Below are 12,145 nucleotides of genomic sequence, written 5' to 3'. Positions count from 1 at the left end.
GTGCGTTCCAGGAGAGACCTCAGTTTCCAGCCCTAGTTCAAGTCCCAGGGTTGATATTGCTCGTGACAGCACCAGGCCTGCACCTTGGAAAGGAATGATGGACTTATCTGTATCTGTCAGGTTCAGGCATTCTCCTGCCTGCGGTTGAGAATTCAAGTTCAGGGTGATGAGTTTCACCTTTTAAAGAAGCCCTAGCCTATCCTTGCTGGATACATTCATTGCTGCAATGCACGAGAAACTGAATGTGATCAATGTGATGTATTGGTTTCAGCATCAGATGTTAAGAAAGTAAATCTATTGAGATTCTTGCTTTTAAAAACACACAATAGAACAAGCCTAACCTTGGTCAGTCATCCTGGACTTGAGATCACATTTTACAGTATACAAAGTGAGGTTTCACAGATAGCATCCCCCCACCTGTTTTTGTAAGTAAAGTTCTATTGGAACACAATCGCACCCACTAATTTACATGGAATCTATGGAGCTCTGGCTGCTACAGTGGCAGAGCTGAATAGTTACAGCTAACAGTGACGGCGTGCAAAGCTGCCTCGCTCCACTAGAGACAAAGTTTGCTGACTGCTGGCATAGAAGATAAGGGCACAAACTCTGAAACCAAACTGCCAGGGTTTAAATCCCAGCTCTGCCACGTATTGGCAGCATGACTTTGAGCACGTTAATTAACCGCTCTGTGACTTAGTTTCCTCCACTGTAAAATGGAGATAATATGGAGATAATGTCTCCATTATAATAATGTTAATAATTATAATTATGATGATATAACAATGATATCACCAAAAATAATACTTGCCTCCTAAGGTTGCTGTGAAGTTCAGAAGAATTAATAATGGGGACATGTTCAGAGTACTTGCTGACAAGTGGTAATGTGTTACATTTTTAAGGTGGCAGGCAGGTTTCTAAGACTTTAGGAAAGTCCAGTTGCTTCCTCAAATCACAGACAATTCTGCATTTAAAGACCATCTCAAAACCAGGTTCAGTGGCTCATGCCTGTAATTCCAGCATTTTGGGAGGCCAAGGTGGGAGGATTGCTTGAGCCCAGAAGTTCAGCCTGGGCTATAACATAGTGAGATCCCATCCCTACAAAAAAATAGAAAAAATTAGCCAGGTGTGGTGGCATGCACCTGCAGTCTCAGCTACTTGAGGGACTGAAGTGGGAGGATTGCTTGAGCCCAGGAAGTCGAGGCTGAGTGAGCCATGATCACACCACTGCACTTCAGCCTGGGTGACAGAGTGGGACCTTGTCTCAAAAAATATATATATATTAAAAAAAAATAAAGACCGCTTCATCATCAGGGTACCTCCCATAGGAAACAAAGCCGTGTGGGTGCCTTGGCTTCCTGTTGGTCCAGAGCCCTGCTGACTTTTCTGGCAATAAGCGCACAGAGTGGGCTGGCTAAAGGAAGGGTGCCAGTGGTGCCAGCCAGCAGGGGAACCCCCACCCACTCCGGGGATGCCAGGGATGCAGTGAGGCAGCCACGGTGTCCCCTGCGCTGATTCCAATGGGGGATGGCGGCATGGTGACAGGAAGTCACACTTCGTAATAATGCAGATGTGAGGGAAAAGTGACACATAGGGAGAAAAAGCTGCAAAATGTGCCTCTTCAACTTGTGAGAACAGGAGGTGACGGGTCGCGGAGGCTGCTGAAAGAGTTTGTTCCTGCCTCTGTTTCTCTCTCCTTCTCCAACTAGAATGTTATGTGCCACTTGCTCCCCTCAATAGCACTTCCGAGACAGGTGGACTGCATATTTGCGGAACCCAGTGTTTTTACTGAGAAGCCCCTGAGTCCCTTTCTCTTTGCTTTTTAGGCTGACCTTCCTGGAAAGGTTCTGCTTTTAACTCTTTGCGTGCCTTCCCAGGCCATGCGTCCCGGTGCGAGGCTCTGAGAACACGATTTACAACACCGCATTGGTGACTCACACGTCCTCCCTGATCACTGAAGACACGGTTTGGTTTCTGCCTAGGATCATCGTGGTAATACCACTCCCTGCTTCAAAACCGAACATTTCCTGTTCTTGGAGCAGATTCGTCAGGACGTTTTGCAGCATCCTTGGGTGTTACCCATTCCTTGCTCCTGATCTAGAGTTCCCGGGCCTACACACCTCAGAGGAGCAGCTGGGGGGACTGTGGGGCACAGCCCATCACCCGTCCCACACGAGGACGGCTCTTTTTAGCATGTTTTCTCAGGTGTTTCTTTATCCTCTCCCCATGCCTCAGTTTCCACATTGAAAACTCTCAATGACAATTATTTCCTTCTGAGTCTCTGCTGGGCTGTTCCAGCCCTTCCACAGCGCCAACCCTGGGAAGCCCGTGCCTCCTCCACACGCCGCCTCCTCTCTGCTCCTCTAGTGCCCCCCGTGCCCTTCAGGGCTGGGACATGCTCATCCTCTAGCCCTCGCTCGTCCACGTGTCGCTCGGTTACCTTCTCGGTGACGACGTTCTAAGATTTCACCCTATCCCCATCCCAGCGTTCATGTCCCCTCCTCTGGTTTATGTGTCCCCTTAACACTTAACCACTTTCTGATATTCTCTAGATTTTACTTATTTCTATGTTTTGTTGCTGCCCCCTGGCTGGAATATAAACTCCACCCAGGTGGGGACCTCTGAGCGTTTTGTTCACTCCCAAACCCCATGCCAGAACCACACTCCACAAGTAACGGGCACTCATTCCGATTTGCTGACTAACTGCATAAATGTCCCAAAACCACTTCCCACCTTACGCGGCTGTAGAGAGGATAAGAGTGAAAGTTAAATAAAGCCTATGAAAATGCTTAGAAAACCTGAAAGCATAAAAGGAATGTGAAAGATGTATTTATGAATGAAGCAACTCAACATAAAAAGGCACTTGGGGGCTGGGAGTGGGATATGTGGGTGAGACTCAGAGCACAATGTTGTTAAGACATTCGGGTTGATTTAAGTGACTGGCAACATCTGGAACCCATCAGGAAAAACTTTAGCGTAGAAGATATTCCTCTCCCTACGTTTTGAAAATTCAGGCAGGCCTAGTAAGCTCTTTAATATTTTAGGAAGTTCAAAAATATTTAATATCTTAAGAAGGTCAAAAATACTTACTACTTTAGGAAGTTCAAAAATCACCACTTGCCCAGAAGCTGGCCTGCAGGAGAAGGATTCTCCCTCACTGGGGAAGAAGTGCCATGCTGGGAAGGCCGTCTTGTTCTCTAGACTAGGTAAAACAACAACCAAAGACCCATTTTTACTTTAAAATGAGTTTACAAAGTCACATTAAAGTGTGAAGTCTTCAAGAACAAATTTCTCACAGATAGAACAGAAAATAACCAGATTGACTCACTAGCATGCAAAATACATTTGGAAGGGATGCTGCTACCAGTAAGATTCTCCCTTGAGTACAAACAAATGTCCTGGCGTGCCCACGGCTAGCACGTGCTGAGAGCTCACTGTGAGGCCTCGTATACCCTGCAGGCTGCTCTCGAAGGAACCAATTTCCAAGGGAGGATGATGATTCCAGCACGTTGAGGCACATGCTCTTTGCAACGACTTGGGAGAGCGTTTGTTTGTTTCTCTGCATTAAGACTATTTGCATTAATAACTTATTTATGAAGTTCATCTTAAGTCTATAAAAGCAACTGCAACATCCAATTTTGTGGAGATTTCCATTACAAAGTTGACAAAGCGTTTTGTAACTAAATATCTGGAGTTAAGGATTTCTGTAAATCAACATGGAAATGGGATGCTAAGGGACCCTCTCCTGCTCCAACTGTATCCATCAGCGCCTGGTGCAGTGAAGAATTCTGCTGAGTTCCTCCTGTCCCAGGGCCAAGGGCAGTCTGTATCCCTGACAGCCGGACCTCATCCTCTGTGGGCAGCAAATTACAGAATCAGTGTAAAGCAGGCAAATGCAGTATCTATGTGAAATAAGCCCAAACCATTAGGTATGCTTTGATTCAGGCTTAACATTTTTTAACATGATAGCAAATGCTATTGAGTATCCTAAATGTAAATTCAGGACTTATAGTTTTCACATTTTTATGTTATGTATCTTAAATGCCTTCCTAGAGAGGGAGGTACGAACTGACTCATTGGGTGATTTTTTTCCTGAGATTGGCCACATGATTTAAAGATTTGTAAAAGCCTCTGGACCTATCTGTATTGAGAGGTAAGAGCTTGGGCTCCCTTGGTCCTGGGACCCTCTCCTCTCTCCCCACAGCAGGGCTTCCAGGAGCCCTGGGTGCAGGGCGCTTGGGGCTGCTGGCCCCATTGTGGCCCTGCTCCCATCTGTCATATAACTTCTCTGCACCCAAGGCTAGGTCCTCCTGTGTGTGGTGTCCCCAGCGCCTTGCACCGTGGCCATCCCCTCACATATGGCAAAATGTTTTCCTCAGATGGTGATAAGGGACTGTACAGGCGAGGGCGGGTGTCCTGGAGGCACCCCTGGTCACGGGATCACCCTCAGCGTTTCCACCCTGCCCAAGAGGTCTGTGGAGCTTCCCTGAGCCTTTAGCACGTTTGCTAGGAAAGTCCGTCATCTGTTGGTGGAAGAACCGTCCTTCTTAGGACCTTCTTGAATGGCTGTGCCATATGCTATCAGCATATGCCGTATGCTACCAGCTGGGTTATCTTGGTGGTCAAGTTTGTTTTGCTAAGGCCTCCTTTTTTTTTTTTTTTTTTTTGGGGGACAGGGTCTCACTCTGTCACCCAAACTGGAGTGCAGTGGCATAATCATAGCTTGCTCACTGCAGCCTCAACCTGCTGGGCTCAAGTGATCCTCCCACCTCAGCCTCCTGAGTAGCTGGGACTACCGGCATGCACCACCACGCCTGTCTATTTTTTTTTTTTTTGTAGCGATGGGATTTCGCCATGTTACCCTGGCTGGTCTGGAACTCCTGAGTTCAAGTGATCTGCCTGCCGCGGCCTCCCAAAGTGTTGGGATTACGGGCATGAGCGACCGACCGCACCTGGCCTCCTTCTGTTTTTGATGGAGCTTGCCAGTCTGTGTGTCATGTGATGTGGAGAACTTCAGTAAACACACTGTGTGCTGCCGTCTCGTGGCTTCCCCAGTTGCAAGTTATTTGCTACTAACAGGAGACCATCCTTTGGTACTTACGGTGTGCCAGTCTCTGTTACGAGTAACTCATCTGTATTAACTCATTTGATCTCACATTTAGGATACCTGTGAGACAGATAATTAGCACGCTTTTTTTGGAGGTACGGAAACTGACCCACAGAGCAGGCAGGATGTGGCAGAATTGAGCTCTTCAGCAAGAAGCTTCATGGCCACCCTTAAAACTCCTCGAGCGCTGGGGACCCAGTTCTAACACAGGTCTCCTTCCTTTGTCATTCGAGCCAGATTCTTAGGGAAACTTATTTTTTTACACAGATGCTCACAGATACTTTATTTTTTCTTACCTTTTTGTATTACACTTGACCCTTGAACAATGCGGGAGTTAGGGCAACAACCCCCAGCACAGTCAAAAACCTGTGTATAACTTTTTTTTTTTTTTTTTTTTTTTTTTTTTTTTTGAGACAGCCTCACTCTGTCGCCCAGGCTGGAGTGCAGTGGTACAATCTTGGCTCACTGCATCCTCTGTCTCCCGGGTTCAGGCAGTTCTCCTGCTTCAGCCTCGAAAGTAGCTGGGATTATGGGCATGTGCCATCATGCCCAACTAATTTTTGTATTTTTAGTAGAGATGGAGTTTCACCATGTTGGCCAGGCTGGTCTCGAACTCCTGACCTCACGTGATCCACCCGCCTCGGGCCCAAAGTGCCTGAGCCTCCGCGCCCAGTCTTGCATGTAACTTTTGACTCCCCCAAACTCAACCCCTAAGAGTTTACTGTTGACCAGAAGCCTTACTGATAACACACACAGTTGATAGACACATATCTTGGAAGAACTATACATTATATACTGTGTTCTTATAATAAAGCGAGCTAGAGAAAAGAAATTGTTATTTAAAAAACTGTAAGGAAGAGAAAATATATTTACTATTCATTAAGTGGAAGTGAATCATCATAAAGGTCTTCATTTTCATCATCTTCACGTTGTGTAGGCTGAGGAGGAGGAGGGGTTGGCTTTGCTGTCTCAGGCAGAGAAAAGGTAGAGGAGGTGGACGGGGAGGCAGAGGACGGGGGCACACTCAGTATAACTTATTGAAAAAAATCCACATATAAGTAGACCCTTGCAGTTTAAACCCATGTTGGTTCAAGGGTCAACTTTTTTTTGGGGGGGGTGAGGGGTAACATGAAAATAATGATGTGAAAAATGTGTATATATTAAGATGATGTGGTGGTTGGTTTGGGTTGAAATAAGGACCTTCAAGGAATCCTCTGCCTTTAGTCCCCTCTTTCGTTTCCCTCCTGTCCTCTTGGTCTTCTGAGGTGGCTGGAGATCCAGGTCCCCAGTGCAAGGCCCCGCTGACCCGAGGCCACCCATGAAGGAGGCCCTGGTGAGTGTGCTGCCCAAAGGGCCAGTTGAAAGGTGAGAGATGGGGCCGGCCAGGAATCAGCTGGATGCAGGTCCTGGAGGGCCTGGGTGGGGCTGCAGGGGTTGCAGGTAGCGAGGCCTTTGTTCCCTGGGAGGGATCACAGGAGCACTTTTCAAGGTGCCTGGTGGTTGCTGGGGACTTGCTCAAGTGCTCCTGTAAGTACACATTATCAGAACATGCCTAGAATGCTGCAAATACCAGCTCACAGCATGGGAGCTGTCTTCCCAGAAAGTGAGGAAGTGAGCAGTGCATCTCCGAACTGGGTAAATGTAAACAGATCTGGACCCTCCTGGCCTAATGGATGACTGACCCACAGCTGCCCTTTTCCTTCCATAATTAAACAATTATCAGGGCTCCACAGAGGCCTCCCTCGCCTTCTGGGGGAGGGAGGAGGAGGCAGGTGGTTGGAAGCTGGTTGCCCGATTACATGCTCTGTGATGCTGAGGAATTTGCCCACCTTGCTGCATTTTTTCTCACTTATAAAAGGACCATAATTCCTATTTCACAGGAGTCCTGTGAGCAGTAATCAGCTATCAGGGGTGTCTGGTGGGGAGCAGCAGCTAAATAATGGCTGTGTTACTTTGAGGAGGTGATGTGTGTAGCCAGCAGTGCACAGGCTGAGAGGTCAGACCACCTGGGTCCAGTCCTGCCTCTTGGACCTTGGGCAAGTTACTGGACCTCACTGTGTCCCAATTTCCTATCTGTAAAGTGCAGATAATGTAAGGCCAAGCTCACAGGGTTGCTGTAAGGATCCTGTGGGTCTCACAGGTAGAGGTAGGAGCAGCGGGCACACAGGAGGTGCTCAGGACAGGAAGGGGCGAGGTCGGGATGAGAGCCCCAGTACTGCTGGAACCCAGAGAAGCACATACCTCAACCCTGAGGGCAAGAGAGGGTCTACACCCAAGGACTGTGCATCGGTTCTTTGCTGAATTCACTTATTCAGCAAATGTGTGCAGATGCTGGAGGGGTGGTCCTCAGTTCTCCCATCTGACTTCTGCTGCAGTGCACGGGGAGGGATCACCACTGGCCACTTTCTACACTTTGAAGCATCTGCCTTTCCTGGCCCGGGCACCCATGTCCTGGAACATCTGTTTCCCTCAGCAAGTAGTCAGTGATCATTTTTCTTTATAACTCCTTCTTCATTAGGAGACACAAAGTTCTTTACGTATCATCAGTTTTGTTCTCGACATACTAAGAAGCATGGAAGGGCAGATTTGAGTATCTCCGGTTTATGGGAAAACTAAGCCCAAGGTACTTTGTCAAAAGGTGCTGCCTAAGGCCACCGCAGATGACCTAACCGCTGCTTTGATGCAACAGGGAAACAGGCCACAACAAAGTCTGGGAAAAGTAAAAAAAGGAAGAAAAAAAGAAAAGTAAATTTGCTTTTAAATCCTCTCTAATCTGGCTGCAACATGAAACTGCTACAGGCAGCTAGCTCTTGGCTGTAGACAATTTATGTCTTCACAGTTGCATCCCACACAGCAGTTTAGCAGTGGCCTCGTCACCCTGTATGTGAAGGGCAAGTTGTGTTTTCCTCCTTTGTCTTATTTCATCAATTCTTCATCAATTCTTGGACGAATGAGTGTGCAAATACGGGAAAAGAAGAAACTGTCAGAAGAAAAGAGAGGACGAAAGAAAAAGGACCCAACAAGCAGCTTTGAATGAGAAAAAGGGACAAAGGAACTCGAAATCTAATTATCTGTAAAACGAAAACCTGGGAACCTCTGGTTGCAGTGTGATACAGTAACAAACTTCTTCATCGCAGATTAAATCTATGAACTGAAAGATGGGGTACACTCTGGTAAATACATTATTTAAAATAAGGTAAGGCCAAGAGTCGTGCCTTTTCTAAATCTGAGAGTCTCTGAGTTGAAAGTGCTATTTAAAGATGACAGCACATAAATGATAACCCTCAGCAGTGCTATGAAAGTCAATGCCTTGGCTTGAAAAATGCTTACGAGCTGAAGAAATTGTAAATACACCTGAGACTTCCTGAATGAGTCAGAATATAGGCTAAGCTGTGAATAAGATCCCAAAACGTGATGGCTCAGATAAGATCGAGTTTCCTTTTTCTTACTTCATGGTCCGGGGGTATGTTCTGCAAGGTCACCCCAAGACCCAGGTTTCTTCCCCCTTTGCTCTGAGCATAATGTTTGATGGAAAAACTGGCCCACCCTACCATATCTACCATGCAGCCCGTGGGAAGACAGATTTCCTTATGCGAGTCATTATAAAACGTGCTCCAGAATGTGCAGGAATCACTTTGACTTGCATTCCGTGGACAGAAACGTGGACACCTACCCACGCCTGCCTGCAGGCAAGGCTGGAAAATGAAGGCTTCTGCTGGAAGCTTGACCTCAGTTGAAATTTGGAGTATTCTCCCAGACAAAAGAAGCAGAGAGTGGGTATCAGGGGGTCATTAACTGTCTCTGCCGCATTATCAGATCTTGCAGTGCTTGGTGTGTGTACGATTAGGGTCTCACCCTTCAGGGCCTGTGGACGAACGTGTTCATCTTCCTGACACTTTTCGGCTGGCCACATGCTGTGCTATACAGGTCTGGAGACTGCCCGTGGGCAGGCCCTGTGTCCATCTGTAACGCCGGGCCTTTGCATGGGCTGAACCTCTGGCTGGAATGCCCCACTCCCCATCAGCCATCCCTGGGATTTTCCCCATTCCTCCAGGCCCAGCTGCTGTTAGCAACAGGATCTTGGGTCACCTGGACCGTGAATCTCATATTTTGGGAAAAATAATGGGCCAGATAGAAGCTGTGAGCCAAGGCCCCCGTCCCAGGGGACTGGTTTGCTAGTCTGTGTGTTAATTCGTTCCGAAGATATATCGAGCGTGTGATCTGTGTTAGGCCAGCAGCGGGGGATCCACCAGTGAGCAAAACAGGCGGGAATCTGTCCTGATGGGCTAACCGTGGAGGGGGCCCTCCATTGAAAGCAGGTAGCGAGAGCCGTGACAAGTGCTCTCCTGAAAAGATTGCATCCTTAGGGTCTTAAACACAGGGAGCCGGTGCTCCACGCTCTCCACCTCAGCTTGCCGGGAGGTCTGGAATAGGCCAGTCGGGGTCGTGCCCTCCCCACGCTGCAGGCCGGCTTTGGCACCCGCCCTTGCTCAGGGGTATGGCTTGCCTGAGAGTCCCACCCAGGGCTGTCAGGAGCACATTCATTAGAGCCTGCTGCCACGTGCCTGATTCCAGTAGAAGCCAGAGATGGCGCCATTGTGCCCACGTGAGCGCCGTCTCCACGGGTAGGACATTAAGCCCAGAGGAAGATGTGTGTGCCACATCTGAGTAATGAGCCATGAAATTGACATTATAAGTTTTAATTATTATTAATGCCTTGCAGGGGTGGCTGGTGTTAATTGTCCTGTAGGCATCCCAGATGGGTTTTCCCTTTTCCTTTTATTTCTTTTTCTTAATGTCTTGAGCCCAAATAATGGCGGCTTAGTGACAATGTTTGAATGAAATTCCTCTAAAGGGGAGCACGCCACAGTGTGAGAAGTTCTTGCAAACGCGTCTGTGGGCAGAAAGCAAACAGGCTCTGGAGCAGCTGGCCACCCTCCTGGGTGGGTGTGGAGGCTGGGACATAGAGGCCTCCGGGTTGCTGCTGCGAAATCTGCAGAAATCTTTTCTCCCCTATAATAGCACTGCCTGCCCTAGGCCCCTTCCATGCACTAATTAGTTAATCTTATAAAGAGCTTTGAAGATGAAAGACTCTGGAGGTGCCGGGTGTCACCCATATGAGTATTTCCTGATGAGATCCAGTTTCTGGCTGCTGCTGCTCCTCCAAGTAAACTGCCTCTCGGCACCTTCCTTAACTCTTTTTTTTTTCTTTCCCTCAGAAATGTGTCCTGCATCTTAAAAAGATTCATTCCCCCTCTTGGTTTTGCTCTGTCAAATCTGAGTCTGGCAGTCTGAGATGGGGATACAGGGGGCTCTCTTGCCTTCTCTCTCCTGCCTTCTCTCTCCCCTACGCTTCTCCACTTCTCCTGGCTCACCAGCCAGCGAGGCAAACAGGCCCCACCTGCAGCCCGCATGCTCTCACAGCTTGCTTGCTCCGAGAGTCATGCTCTCAGTCCCAGCCTCGAGGCCAACAGGCGGGTTGGGGCCAGCAGGTGGGTCACCGCCTGTGGAGTGGTGGCCAGGAGTACAGTCTCTAGTCTGTCCCTGCTTCTGCCCTACTCCTGCCCTGGTTTCCTTTTTTTTCCTTAGACACAGGGTCTTGCTCTGTCACCCAGGCTGGAGTGCAGTGGTTCGATCGTTGCTCACTGCAGCCTCGAACTCCCAGGCTCACTCAGTCATCTTGCCTCAGCCTCCCAATAGCTGAGACTACAAGTACTTGCCACAATGTCTGGCTATTTAAAAAAAAAAATTCTTTCTTTTTTTTTTTTTAGCGATAGGGTCTCAGTATGTTGCCCAGGCTAGCCTTAAACCCCTGGCCTCAAGTGATTTTTCATCCTCAGCCTTCCAGAGTGCTAAGATGATAGGCGTGAGCCACCATACCCGGTCCCAGATACTTCTTTTCTAACTTTACCTTCTGCATCCCCATCCAGGCCTGACTCAGGACTAACCTGAGTGCCTTTGAATTAACAGCACATAGAGGGGACCTGCTATGCAGGGAGAACACTCCTGGGGCCTGAGGTCATCAGGGTGAACAGCACAGCCTCGTCCTGGGGGCCTTGGTGGCATAGAAGCGAAGGAATTAGGAAGGTGGCTGATAGAGTTAGGATGGCTGGTGAGTGGCTGATGGAATTAGGAGGGCACAGTTGGTAACGGGGGAGCAGTATGGGTTTCAGAGGGAGTGAGAAGGGCAGAGGAAGTAGCATGGAGCTCTGTCTGCAAAACCCTGCAGGTTCTAGGTTCCAGAAGCACAGACTTCTTGTGACTGAGGACGCTGTCTGCTGTGGCTGGGCAGGTGTGCTGAGGCCAGCTTAGGGGACCTCGGCTGCTGTGCCGAGGAGCTCGGATCCCCTGAGGTCAGCAGGCAGCCATTGAAGCTCATAAGTAGCAGTTGTGTGAGCTTGGCCCTGCATTTGGGCATCCAGCCCATGACAGGCTGATGAGCCAGGAGACCACTGGAGGAGGTTTGCACTGGGCGCAGGATAGATGGCAGGCAAGGCAGCGGGAGGGGGAGGGTGCACGGCCCTCTGGGTGAGAGCTCAGAAGTGGAGTTGGCAGGAGGAGTGCCCAGGCCAAGGGAAAGGGTGGGCACAGGGGTGACTGAAGGTCCCTGCCCAGCAGCTGAGTGGGGATTCCATGGCCACAGGAGGCAGGGCTGGAGGGACAGACGACGGCCTCTAGGAGCTTGTGGATGTCCAGCAGAGCCATCAGGCAGGCATCTGGGTTCACATCAAGTCCGCTAATCAGAAGGGACGTCACAGGCACAGGTTGATTTGAGGGCCACTGGCACAGAGGCAGGTCAAGCTGGGGTCTGCGACAGTGAAGGGGGGGCATCAAGGAGACCTGCAGGCCACAGTGCTGATGCCAGTGAGGCCATGGTCCCTCCGGAGAATTCATGAAAGGCAGAATCCCCCTGTGATTCAGGAGTGTGTGCCTCACAGAGTGCCTCTGTCCTGGGCGGTGGCCTACAGCCCCAGGCTGCCTGGTGGAAGGTGCCTCAGTTTCTCTGGCCCTACACCCCAGCTTTCCCTGCCACACTACCTA

General features: G+C 49.2%; 1 protein-coding gene and 1 pseudogene across 1 annotated transcript in view; one reads left to right on the top strand and one right to left on the bottom strand.

Moving 5' to 3' along the window:
- The window catches only part of SH3RF3 (SH3 domain containing ring finger 3), a 376,001-nt gene that overhangs the window by 200,430 nt on the left and 163,426 nt on the right, over positions 1-12,145 (top strand). The gene's annotated exons all lie outside the window — the stretch shown is intronic.
- On the bottom strand, positions 10,825-11,963 carry LOC126933418 (uncharacterized; annotated as a pseudogene).

This window comes from Macaca thibetana, chromosome 13 (assembly GCF_024542745.1).
Source record: "Macaca thibetana thibetana isolate TM-01 chromosome 13, ASM2454274v1, whole genome shotgun sequence".
NCBI lineage: Eukaryota > Metazoa > Chordata > Mammalia > Primates > Cercopithecidae > Macaca > Macaca thibetana.
Note: the sequence above shows the minus strand (reverse complement) of the source record. Positions and strands in the feature narration are given on the sequence as shown.